The following is a 13,635-nucleotide window of genomic DNA, read 5'->3' as shown; positions in this document are numbered from 1 at the left end:
TGCTCAGGTATACAAAGAAGGCAGTTGAAAAATGACATCACAGAGAAATAAATAGGAAAATAAAGCAGATATTCCTACCTGTCAGTTAAGGAGAGAGTTTAAAAATCAGACAAATCCTTGGAATTAGCAGTGTCTGGCTTCCAGCATACTGCCTGTTAACTTTGTCACCTGAGATCATGTCAGCACTGCCTGAAGGTCCTCCCAGGGCAGGCCACCTACAAGCACTCTCTTCAAAACCAATTCTCTCTTCTTTGAAAATGTCAACTCCCAACTCTTCCCAGAGCTGGGACACACACAAGTGGCACATACAGTCCTAAGAGAATAATTATCTTTGAATCTTTTACTATCTGTGGAAGCTGAAATGGGTACAGTAAGAGGATGTGAGCACCCATACACATGGCATGATGACAAAACCCCATTTCCACATTATACATGTAAAAAAGCCCTGAACTAGAAGGCTAACTTAAAGAAGAAATTGCTCTTAACCACAGTATGCATTATACGGTTAAAGGAAAAACGTAAGTTCTCATTCTTTCATCTCAATAGCCTCCTTCCCTCTTAGCAAATTGTTGTTTCTCTGTGGACTGCTCCCTCCAACCCCACGTTCTTCCATCCCCATGTTCTTCCATCCCTGCTTTTGGGTGCAGGTATACGTGAATGGCATTTCAGTATTTGTTTTCATGTTGCAAAATATTTGAAGTGAGCAAGTTACACAAATGACAGTACAGATATATTTCGTTTTAGAAGGGCAAAGACAGAATTCCAATGGATACAACCACATGGCACTATGGATGTTATTAACTCATAACTAGTTTCAAGGAAAAACTTACTTTGGTACTTTTTCTCTCTGTGTGGTATCGTTATCGCATCTGATAAAATGTCCTAAAAGATATCTTCATTATTTTGAACACAGTATACTGCCAATAGCTGATTGAACTTCAGTATTTATTAAGACCAAACAGGATTCTTCACAAAGAAGTTATACTGAAGGGAACACCCTAAAAATCAGTTTAATTCGCATTTTCAAATCATTTGGATACAGGTAGGAAAGAACAGCCAGTGACATCTTGTACTTACTAACAGGACCCCAGATCAAAAATACCGGACTGGGGTTCACAGATCGAGAAAGGTTTAACAATTGCTTAAAGCTGCCAATGTAAGAACTCATCTGAATATAGACAGGTGTCCAGACTTTAGTTCTTTGCTCCCAACACATCACCTGTGTCTTATAATCTGCTAAGGACAATGCTTACACAATATTTATTTCTCAAATATAAGTTCTTCCTCTCAGACCTAGCCAAAATAATTCAGATCTACTCAGCAGACAGAATCAAGTATCACAATGCATACAAAAGCAGATCTCATGTAAGCCAGATACAATACACAGCCTACCACTACCATCACATAATGTCATATCACAAGTCCTTTTTACTATAAGCCTTCTAACACCCAGAAGACACAGTTTCGAATAAGCTACACAAGCGTATACACGGTGCCGTGATGCAGCCAGATACTTCATCATTTTAAATAGAATTGGTTAGCTTTTTGACATTTTTCGGTTAAGAAATTGGGTTGAGTAAAAGAAAAAAAAATACTGAAGATGATTTTTCAGATGGTGCTGTTAGACCACACCATGGCACACTCCACCATGCCACTTCTTTTACATACAAAGTAGAGATCAAGCTACTCAAAAGCTAACTCTCTAGTAAAGAGTAGATACAGTCTCACATTCAGAGTCCCAGCTCCCCAAGTGTCCCGAAAGGAGGGACACAACTGAGCATGAAGTGGCTGCTTCCCTGTACAAGTAACCAGCTTTTTCTTCCAGTGGAAACCAAAGCACAAGAGTGGGCAGCACCCTCAGTCTCCTTCCAACATGCTGGCTGTTGGCATGACTGGACAACAGGGCAGCTTACCAAGTCCTACAATTTAAGTATATCCTTAGACATTACTCTGTCAGAATGGTTACTAAAATGCTAGAATTTAATGATGGCCTCTGAATGCACAGTAATTAGATGCGGAGAATATATTGATGGCATTATATTGCTTTTATGGATGTATAGCACAGTTTAACAGCTGCATTACCTAAAAAGTTCACTTGAGCTGTGGGCCACCTGTGGGCCACTTACTCACCACTTGCTGCTCTAGGATTAGTCTACTGCAATGTAGTCTATATGAAAATCCTTAAAAGCCCATAGCTAACAAAGACATGCAGCAACATGCTCAGTCAAAATCATGCTGGAAAAAATACAAGAGCAGTGTTCTGGGATTTGCTTTTGTGCTCTATTCATCTTAGGTAGAAATTGTGTCACAGCCCTCTCTGAGAGCAAGAGGGCAGGTAGCAGTAGGTCATTCTTTGAAATGATTCAGGGAGTAAGCCATCCTGCCTCTAAAACACCCCACATTCACTAACCTGCCATGAATACTGCAGATATAATTTTTCAGGGTTTTAAAGAAAGGGATGAGGGCATCCTTCCCAGAATGATGCTGGGGTGGAAAAGGAGCTTCTCTGTAGGCAGATGGCTGGCAGCATGCCTGCTTAAGTGATTATTTTAATGTTGCTGGGATTTTGTTATACCACTAATTACATGTTAATGTGCCTAGAACCTTGTACACACATCTTTTCATAATTTAAATTGAAATACAGTAAAACTTAAAATAAACAGTGGTTAGCATTGCCACAATTTTGGGTAAAATAATTATTTAAGAAATTTGAATATTCTAGATCATCTTCCCTTCCCAAATTCTTCCCTGTCAATCATTTAAGGAATCACCATCAAAACAGTTAACACCTATAGATTTTAAACTTGAAATCCTCAAAGCAAAATTAGGGCTTCCTTTTTGCCATATTATCTTTCCTTTAAAACAAATATATTGGCTCGGGATACACAGTCTCATTGCTGCAGGGTAGTTCCTAGAAGGTGCAGCCATAACCTTTGGTACTATACTATCATCTTCATAAACACAATGATTGAATGCAATGCCTCAGGAAGGAAAGGCCAAACCCAAAAGCTTTATTTTGGGGAAAAAAAGTGTATGGAAAACTGAGATCATAGAATCATAAGCTAACTCAGGTTGGAAGGAGCTCGGGAGGTCTCTAGTCCAACCTCCTGCTCAAGCAGCATCATTCTGGGATGACAGCTGTTCAACATCATTGCCAGCGACATGGACGGTGAGATTGAGCGCAACCTCAGCAAGGCTGCTGTTGACACCAAGCTGTGTGTGTACAGTCAACACACTGGAGGGAAGGGATGCCATCCAGAGGGACCTTGACAGGCTTGAAAGGTGGGCCCATGCAAACCTCATGGAGTTCAACAAGGCAAATGCAAGGCCCTGAACATGGGTTGGGGCAATCCCAAGCACAAACACAGGCTGGACAGAGAATGGATTGAGAGCAGCCTTGAGGAGAAAGCCCTGGGTGTGCTGGTTGAGGAGAAGCTCAAGATGGCCCCACAATGTGCACTTGCAGCCCAGAAAGCCAACTGCATCCTGGGCTGCATCAAAAGAATCGCGACCAGCAGGTTGAGAGAGACGATCCCCCGTCTCTACTCTGCTCCTGTGAGACCCCACCTGGAGCACTGCGTTCAGCCCTGGGGCCCCCAACACAAGAAGGACATGCACCTGTTGCAACGAGTCCAGAGGAAGGCCATGAAGATGATCAGAGGGCTGAGGTACCTCTCCTATGAAGACAGGCTGAGACAGCTGCGGTTGTTCAGCTTGGAAAAGGCTCTGAGAAGACCTTCCAGCAGCCTCCCAGTACCTAAAGGGGGCCTACAAGAAAGCTGGGGAGGGACTTTTTACAAGGGCAGGTAGTGATGCCTGACAAGGGGTAATGGCTTTAAACTGAAAGAGGGTGGGTTTAGATTAGATAATAGGAAGAAATTCTTTACTGTGATGGTGATAAGACAGTGGAACAGGGTTCCCAGAGAAGCTGTGGATGCCCCATCCCTGGATGCATTCAAGGCCAAGCTGGATGTGGCTTTGAGCAACCTGGTCTAGTGGAAGGTGTGCATCCCCCACCCCCACCCCGGCAAGGGGGTTAGAAGTAGATGGTCTTTAAAGTCCCTTCCAACCCAAACCATTCTGTGATTCTATAATTCTATGAACTCTGGCGTTAGACCAGGCTATTTCAATTTACTCGGGTTACTCCAGTCTGGTCTGGAGACTACAACTTCTTTGAGCATCTTGTTCCACTGTTTGATTGTTCTCACGATGGGAGAAAATGAAATAGAAAAAAGAAGACATGAAAGATAAAAATATCACAGAAAATAAAGAAAAATCACCTAGCAGAACAAAGACAATTTGCAACCATAGTCTAGGAGTGTAACTCCCAAAGCAAGGCATTTATGAGTACTTAACAATACAGAAAACCTTAAACAAAATAAAAGAGGCTATGGAGGTAAAGAAAGGGAGAACAGACAAAGATTTTAAAGGGAAATAATACATGATTCAACCCGTAAAGCCCATATTAGGCTGACTTTGCTCTTTACCTCCAAAAAGATTTCAGGCTCAAAATCTACAGGACATCCAAGTAATTTTCCAACCATGGAAGCATTGTATTAGTAACACATTAAAAACCGTTTGTGAATACAACGCCTCTATTCTACTCATAAACACATGAAAAATCTTGTTTACAGCTGCCTGAATTCCTAAATACCTAGTGGAGTGGGGAGGAAACTCAAATCCTCAGAAGCCAGTAACAGTTCTATCTCATTATGAGATACCCATCTTATCTGTGAAAATCCGAGACTCTCCAGCTCTTTCACAGCTTGGTCCAGTAGCCTGTTACTCCCTACAACCCAGCTTGATGCTATTCACATCCTGTGGTGAAGGTTTAAGACCTGAAACCTCTGTGACTCAAGTCCTGGGTTTGGATGAATGCCACATAGTTCTTTCTACATAGTGTTCATGGTACCAGCAATGTCCATGAGCTGGCAATAAGTCAAATCAGATTAAGTTGTATTTCCAAGAGGTATAGCTTAAATGGGAATTAACTGTGATGGACCATTTTCAGACTAAAATAAACAGACACACCAAACAAAAAGTCTACATTTTTAAAGCACAAATGACATGTGATTGTTACGGCTTTAAAATTTCATTTTAAAACACAATATTGAGCTCAAAGTTAAACAAAAATTCCCTGAAGCATTCCTAAAAGTCACCAAAGGTATATGCACGAGTTTGCAGAGAGCTGTAGTCTTCCAGCAGCCAGACACCAACTCAAAGAAATTTTTTCTCCCTCCATTGAAGTTTCTTTGTGATTTACGCAGCAGAACTGTGCTCATTGTTAATATGTACTATTTTCTAGAAGTGAATTAGAAGGCAGGTGCGATGTGGCTGGTTTGGAAGGAAATGGAGAGAGAAGGCCAATGAAATGAAACAGGAAATTGAAGATGCTTAAGACAAAACCAAAACACTCAAACAGCATTCAGTTATTACTTCCTCACTGTGACTATCTGCCCCCTGTAAGTGACTCAGAATGCAACAATGGGTAACCGACCAAATCACAGCTGACTTTAAAGGTACAATCTGCATGTAAAGGCCATCAGAAAGCACCCCCCTTCCTAAAAACGTGTCTCTCACATTACTGGACTGCTACAATAAAAACATGTCAACAACAGAAAGACGTTAAGTGCCTCTTCCTCCACTCAAGGCACAGTGTTAAGACCCCTGAACCTGCACGTTAGAGACCGACTTCAGGCCTAGGTACGTCGCCCCTCCAACCACCCCAGCCCTGTAGACACCTAGGCCCCCCCCTGCGGGAAGTGGCTCCCCCGCACACCCTGCCCCATCCACAACCACCCCATTAAATCCGTCACCCCCGGCCTGCGATAAATGAAGAGGCCTGCGCGACTGCGAGGACACAACAGCGGCACATTCTGGCCCCATGGCGGGACAGGGAGGGGACCGGGGGCAGGAGGGACAGGCCCGCGCCGGCGAGGCCCAGCGGCCGCAGGCCCAGAGGGCGGCCCGGGGCGCCCCCTCCCACCGCCGGGAAGGGCGGGTGGGGCGGGCGACGAGGAGGGCGCCGCCGCCCCTGCCCCCCGGCGGAGCCGGCCAGGCCGCTCGCCGCGCCCGTCGCTTCCCCGAGAGTGGCCTGCCTCCTCGGGAGCGCCACGGCGGTCGCTGGCGACCGAGAGGCCGGGGGAAGGGGGCGAGAGGAGCCGGGGCCCACCGCGTACCGAGCCCAGCGCCGCGCAGCAAGCCGCGCCCCGCGCCTCCGACCTACCGCCAGCATCTGCCTTCATGGCGCGGTCGGCGGGGGCCGGTCCCGGCCGCCGCGGGTGTGTGAGGTGTAACGGTGTGTGCCGGCCTCGCACGCCGTCCTCCCGCGGCGGATCGGGGCGGCGGGGCCCGCCCGGCGGCGGCGGCCGCCCTCGGTCTCTCGGCAACAGCGGCGGCGGCCGCGGGGACGGGGCGGGGGGCGGGCGGGGCGGCCTGGGCCGGCGCCGGGGAGGGGGCAGGTGAGGAGGGGACGGTACCGGCCGCACACACGCACGGTGCAAACAGCAGCGGGCAGCACCCGTGAGCTGCCAGAGCCTCCCGCCTGAGAGGGAATCGCGCTCAACGGCTCGGGAGCCAGGGGCGGCCGGTGGTCCCGGCACGCACAACGCTCCCACGGCCACCCCGAAACGTGTCGGCTGCGCCCCGACCCGCGCCGGCGGTGAGCGGAACCGGAGAGCACCCCCCGGCTGCCACCCCCGGTGTCACCCCCGGGTGTCACCCCCCGGGCGAGCAGGCACCAGCTGCTGTTTCCACAGCCGCGTGGCACTGGAGCAGGACTTCTGGCAGCAGTTTTGTAGGTTTTTGGCTGGGGCTTTTGGGGTGATCTGGTGTGTTTTGGTGTGGTGGTGGGGGTTTTTTTGGTTTTTTTTTTCATGGTACTGAAAAAAGTACATGGTACAAGTACTAGGATGGGTTTATTTTGGTAAGAAATCTTATCTGAGCATCTCAAAGTTTTTTTTAGTGCTCGTGCACTTTGCCGCTGCAGAGCGTTTACTTCACTGGTAGCATCAGCTGGGTGCTCAGGTTAATTTTCGAATAACTGAAGAGCCAAATAAAGGCTCAGTTTTGAGCTTCACAGTGAAATCATAAAATAACACTGCCTGTTGTAAAGAGACACCACAAATAAATGAATGAATGAATAAATACTTGGGAAATAGTTTCTGTAAATGAAGTTGCTGTGTTCCAGTCTGTATGCTTATCTTCTTGGCCAGAAAAGGTTAATTTCTCTAAAGTATAATTTGTCTTTAAATGAAACTAGTATATATGAAATAACGTAAGGCCATCCCGTAGTCTTTTGGAGCTTGTAAAATTAGCAAAATTAAAGATGTAATCCTGCAAATGCACTGTTGCTACAATGGCACTAAAGACATGGAATAGGATTTGAAAAACAAAACCCTTAGCAAAATACCCCAGAAAGCAGAAGTAAAGTGGATGGCATAAACTGTATTAGGTTCCTTTAAAGTATATCTGTTTGACACTTTGAACAAAAACTAATAAACCAGTTAGGGAGCTGGCATCAGGATTATGGATGCAGGCCTGCCAGCACTTACATATGTGCATTACCAGCATTAGCAATTACAGTAAATTTAAGCACCTAATTTTAGTGTTTGCAGGACTAGTATCTTTGATAGCAATCAGCCAGCTGATCTCATGAAAAAAGAGGGGGGGGGAAATTTAAGGATAAATGTGCTTACAAATAACACTTTACATTTTGTCTTTTTCCTCTGCAGTTAGATTTTATTACTTGGGCTAAGTTGCTAGGCACTGTTATGCTGTTGCTGATAGCATCTCATAAATGAAAACTGACAGTTGCAAACAGTGAAATGTTGCGGCTATATCTAAGCGAAAGAAACCAGCATTTGCCAGCAGATGTGACTCTGTACAACAGTTTTTCTACAGATACACTCACCTAGGAAAAGCAATTATTGATAAAACAGCTCCAGTTGAAAGGGACCTTGGGAGGCCATCTGGTCTGACTGACCTCCCAAAACCAGGCTCAGCTATAAGATCGTACCAGCTTGCTCAGAGCTCTGTCCTGTTGGGTCTTGAAAACCTCCCAAGACAGAGACTGCACAGCCTCCCTGGGCAACCTGTTCCAGTGCTTGTCTGTCCTCATGGTGAAGAAATTTTTTCCTGACAGGTTGTTGTACCCTCTCTCATCTGCTGTTTCTCCTCCTCCTCCACTGCACCCTTGGGAAGAGCACAGCTCCATCCACTTGACACCTTCCTCATAGACCCTGGCAGACTGCTCTTGGGTGCCCGCCAAGCCATCCCTTCTCCAGGCTGAAGGAGAGCTCCTTCAACCTCTTCTCATGGAGCAAGTGCTTCAGCCCCAACCACCTTTGTGGCCTGCCACTGAACTTGCATATTAATGTCTTCCATGTACTGGAGGGGGGCTCAAAATCAGATGCAGTATTTTGGATACCATTTAATGAATGGCAAATAAAAGGGGATTAATTTCCTTACATGTGGTTTGTATTATAGAATATATATTTCCTTATGTATTTCAAACTTCTACTGTTACCTGCTATCGTGTTTGGTAACACATTGCTAAATTTTGCCCTGCCTGCACATACTGAGCCTCTGTGAACTGTAGGCTGCTGATGGAGACCCACACTTTCAGCAGAAGGCTGGATTCTCTTGGGTAGCCTGTCCTTGAGTACAACTTGCATCAGATGATGCCAATGCTGGAAGAAGGGTTTAGCCCTTGATGCCTTGATGTACCTGCCTATACGCACAGGAAAAATAGTAGTCTTCCATTTAAAAAACGGTGCAGACAGTGAAGTTCTGCTGTTTGCAAGAAAAAGCCGTTTCTTGCTTTCCTATTTCACCACAAATTTACGTTCACATCTGTCATGGGAAAAGCAATTATGAACATTTTTGAACTTGAACGGCATATAACATAAGCATAAGGATGAAGCGGAAAACTTAAGATATTTATAAAATTACTGATACAATTTTTCAGAGTCTAGCAGTCATTTAAAGTCCATACCAATGTTTTATTATTTAGGGCTGAAGTTTGGTTTTATTTTGACTTAGACAATTCCCACTGACCTAAAGAGCAAGCCATAAACACACAGATAAAGGCTGAATTTGAGAGCTAATTTTAAAATGTTACTTCCTGGTAATGTGAAATAGGTCAAAAGTAGTAAAGATTTACCTTCATCCCTATAAATCTAGAAAAGATAAAGGAATTTCAGGTTTCAAACTTCAACACATGGATGAAACTGGCCATGGGGAAACTTCCATTTTAAAAATTTTGGAAAACTCCAGAAGACTGATACTGAGAATTCAAGGTGACAATTTCCAGCCTTACCTATCACTTTAATTTCTGTAACATGATCTGCAAACACAGTTAAGATCTTCCTGGATCAAAGGTAGCTAACAAAGTTTCCTAGACCTACTCACTCAGTAAGAACTGAAGAAAAATGGGAAATGGAAAGCATCTGCTTAGCTTTTGTATGTTTTGTTGCAGAATTTGGGTAGCCCTCAAGCTCTACTTTTTTCCTGAGATGCTCTTAAGCAATTAAAAGGGTAAAAATTAGAGTGAAGTGTTTCTAGAGTGCACCAAAGCAGGCAAGTAATGAACATAGTCTTCTTCTCCATTTTCGGTGAGGAAGAGCAGGAGTTAAGGAGAGAACGCACTAGCAGGTCCCCAACTTGTGTTGAGTCCAACTGTTCCATCTTATAAAATCCCATTACTACTCTCCCATTTTCTGACATCTGTATAAATGTGCATGTTTCCACATCAATACATGTGCTTTAATTATCCTACTGTGATTCAAAGGAAGTAAAGCCACATTAGAAATCATGCAATTATGAGCTTTTATTTTTTAATTTATTCAAGCTTTATTTGTAGCTCTCTTGTCCTTACTTTCCGTAAGTATCTGTTAAGGAGTTGAAGAGTAATGTAAACTAATTTTAAAAACACCCCAAGGAGCTGAGCCTATTGGAAGTGCCATTGTTGGAATTTGATTTACCCATTCTTAGGAAAGAATGCACTGCTTGGTCAGGTTTCAGATATTCCATAATAAGTAAAAATAATTCATTAAATATTCATTTTGAAATCATGCTTGAGCTTTTAAAAAAGGTCACAAAATGTCATTTAGAAATTCAGAATTAAACTGCAGACCAAAAGGAAGACTTAATGATTTAGGCATAGGATACAAGTCAAAAACTGCTCTATACCTGCTGTGTTCCTGTCTAGCCCCAGGGTGTCCAAAGTTTTTAGTCATCTTAATGGCAGTTAACGTAAATTCTCCCATAGTCTGAAGTCCTGCTCTGCACGCGCTGAGCGGCACCCTGCTTTTGCCAGGGCTCTGTGTGATTCAAACCAGCCCAGTAGCCTGGCTTTCTGCCATCCATCTGCTCTGCATGGCTCAGGCTGAGGAGCGGTCTCACGCTGAAGCGTATAACCGTAACAGAAACGGTCGTGGAGCAGCATCAGGCTAATGACTGCAAGAGCAGATCAATTAGTGTTCATGAGTAATTTTGATTGGGGTGGATTACAAAACTGTCTGTCATTCTTGAGTGTCTGTGACCGGTGTCAACACTGATGAACCAGAATAAAGGACCAAGAGTATGCTTTTCAAAATTTCAAACCTTAAGGAGGATCCTAAGTCTACAATTATGTATATGTTTTGTTTGCTTTCAGAAAGTACTGAGTACTCAGGGGCAATAACAGTGTTCACCCTGCCTTGACTTTTGCTTAATTTCTGTCTCATGCATTTTTTGTTTCAGATCAGGCAGCAGGACCCAGTGCGAGACAGAGCATTGAAACCACACGAGATGTTTGCTGTTGCCTGGAGAATCTGGTGTGCATATGTTCAACTCGGGCATTTAACCTGAGTTGCTGCATTTTGCCTCTAAGAAGTCAGCAGTATCTATTTTTTCATTTACTATCCTTACAAACTCTTTGGTCAAAAAGATGAGAATGATCTTTCATTGTAACTCATTCAGGTAACTAGTTAAAAAAAATAACAAAAAATCATGATCATTCATTATTTTTATTGTATTTGCCACTGTTGTGGATTTTTCAAGATTCCCAGAAGCAAGGAATGTTGTCCTTTGAGACATAAGGCACAATTTGTCCTCAGAATGAGAGTTTATGTTCAAAAATGCCCATTTATTTCCTTTCTTGGCCTCTTCAGCACTACTGTTAGCTTGGATTACACCAGACCTTGACTAGCTTTCTGAAATAAGTGCTAAATGGTTAAGAATGCAGTGGTATGTTTTTTAGAACATACTATTATTGCTGGCATTCTGAGCTGTCTTGCAAGCTCATGCTTAAAAATCTTATGCTTCCTTAAGGCCTCTGTAAAAGCAGGGTATTATTGCCGTTTAGGGGAATTAACTAGTAAACATTAAACAAACAAAAGACCTACCTACTATTTAAAGTGTCAACAGGGACCTGAAAGTGTAAGCTAGGGTTTTACACTAGAGTATAACACAATAATATCTTGATTAATGTTGGCCTATGAACTGTTTGGGTAGCTTATATTCACTACTATTCAGGCCAGCTACATTCAGGCCAGCTCAGCTTTAATCTTGTTCTAACCTTGATCCTATAACTCCAAATGCTATTTCTATTCCCTCTGTGACACCATCAGCTGTCCCAGATTCCATGTCATGTCAGCAAAATTAACACAAGGTTTTCTGTTCTGCACAGCTTTGTCATACTCTGTCTCTTGCTCCCTTCCAAGGATGCCATGGGCTAGCACGGTAATGACTCTCAACAGCTGCATGCATTTCTGAACTGTTTAATTCAGACGGATTTTAGTTAACTCCATCAAGTACTTTGGTCCATGGGTATTAAAGTGATCTGTTGCAGATCTTTACAACCATCTCATTTAGTCGTTATATATTCTTGGCAGAAGTGATGAAGAATTATTGGAAGCTTCCAACTCTCCTCATTCCATTCTCTTATGGAGAAATAGTAACTTGTTTTATATGTTGGATTTTCAACTTCTGGTTAACTTTAGAAAATTGCTATATAAATGAATGTCTCTGCAATGTATTCACTGATATAAACCTATGGTGTTACTATAATGGCTTCCATGGAAACCCGGAAGGATTTTTTGACAAATTTTGGTGGTCTCCAGTATTTTGTTAAGCTTACACTGTTCACTGGATATGCATTTTGCTTTGTTTTGTTAAAAAAAAAATTTCCTTAAAAATAGCATGGAATGTGGTTTGCAAACCTAGTGGCTTCATTAAAGTGAAAACAAAATTAAGCTGGCCACTAAAAAGGCTGTAATAAAGGAGAAGCAGTCTCTCTGCCTCCCCACACCAAATAAAATCTTGTTCAGTAGCACAGTATGTCATCAGAGTCATAGAATTATGGAATATTTGAGGTTGGAAGGGATCTCTGGAGATTATCTAGTCCAACCCACCTGCTCAGAGCAGGGTCGCCTAGAGCCGGCTGCCCAGAACTCTGTGCAGATAGCTTTTGAATATCTCCAAGGGTGGGGAGACCACAACTTCACTGGGCAGCCTGTTCCACTGTTCCTACTGTTAGACCACTCTTAGAGTAAAAAGAAAAAAGCTTTTTTACTTATTTTTTTTCCTTATAATATTTTTCTGATTTGCTTTGCTACAAAAGCAACTCTGGCATTGTTAAAGTTAAGATATTGCTTGCCTTTTAAAAAACAAACAAACAAAACACCAACCACTGCCTATGAATTAGCTAGTCTACCCCAGGGCTTGCAACTTGGTTTTCACGTAAAAAACTACATCACAATTCTTCACGGTTCAGAAGGTTATGAAACCACAAAATAGCCATCACCAGTTTGGACAGGAAATTACACTGCAGGTTCCTCTGCTGAGGGTAAATAAAATTGTAGGAGAAAGGCTTATCCCAATCTCTGACCATATCAAATCCTGCAGTTTTAAGAAGAGCACGAACAGCAATACACTTAAACTGAGGTGCAGGTGTGGGTGTGTTTAACAGCACTTATTTTCTTGATTCCACATCTTTATTTGAAGACCTTTATTGTCTGACAAGTATTATTTCAACCTGTTGCCTACTTTTCAAAGGGCTGTTCAGTATTAGCAGTATGTTCCAGCTGCCTCTTCTCCTCCTCCACGTTGTGTTGACTTTCTCTTCTGTACCTTTACTCTGAGGGTACTGTCATTACCACATGTAAAGTGTACATCTACCAAGGGCTTACAGGTCTGAAGCCTTAGTCTGAAACTCCAATACACAGGAAAAGTAGCATTTTACAAGTGCTGTACTTTGCGTGGGTGTATGTTATGCAGTAGAGAACAAAGCTTCTTAAGATTATGTACAGGGGTGGCTGAAAGGAATTGAGCAGCTCTCAAGACAGTGTGACAGGTTCTCATTTAGAAAGAGACTGGCTCCTTTTACATTGAATTTACAGTCTGTTTGGGAGCCACTTATCTCCCAAACATGTACACATCACGTGTATATATACTTACATATATGTGCATACATACAAACATTCTAGACTTAAATGATTAGTCTGAGCAAAGGTTAAAATCCAGTAAGGGAGCACTGAGATACTGTATTAGAGGCACATACACATGAAAGCAATTATTAAACGTAAGCTCTGGGTGCACATTTTAAATACTGCATACTTGGACTGTGTAACTATGCCTTCTCCAAATCCAAAA

At 43.2% G+C, this 13,635-nt stretch overlaps 1 protein-coding gene across 3 annotated transcripts in view; it reads right to left on the bottom strand.

Moving 5' to 3' along the window:
• The window catches only part of NALCN (sodium leak channel, non-selective), a 250,021-nt gene extending 243,358 nt beyond the window's left edge, over positions 1-6,663 (bottom strand). For 2 of the 3 annotated variants that reach the window (XM_055802380.1, XM_055802382.1), the window contains exon 1: positions 6,227-6,659. The gene's annotated coding sequence lies outside the window, so the exon portion shown is untranslated. Of the gene's footprint in view, positions 1-6,226 lie in introns of all 3 variants that reach the window. The other variant, XM_055802381.1, reaches the window with a different exon arrangement.
• Between the last annotated feature and the right edge of the window lie 6,972 nt (positions 6,664-13,635).

This window comes from Falco peregrinus, chromosome 4 (assembly GCF_023634155.1).
Source record: "Falco peregrinus isolate bFalPer1 chromosome 4, bFalPer1.pri, whole genome shotgun sequence".
Lineage (NCBI taxonomy): Eukaryota > Metazoa > Chordata > Aves > Falconiformes > Falconidae > Falco > Falco peregrinus.
The sequence above is the reverse complement of the archived record's forward strand: the minus strand, read 5'-3'. Positions and strand labels throughout refer to the sequence as shown.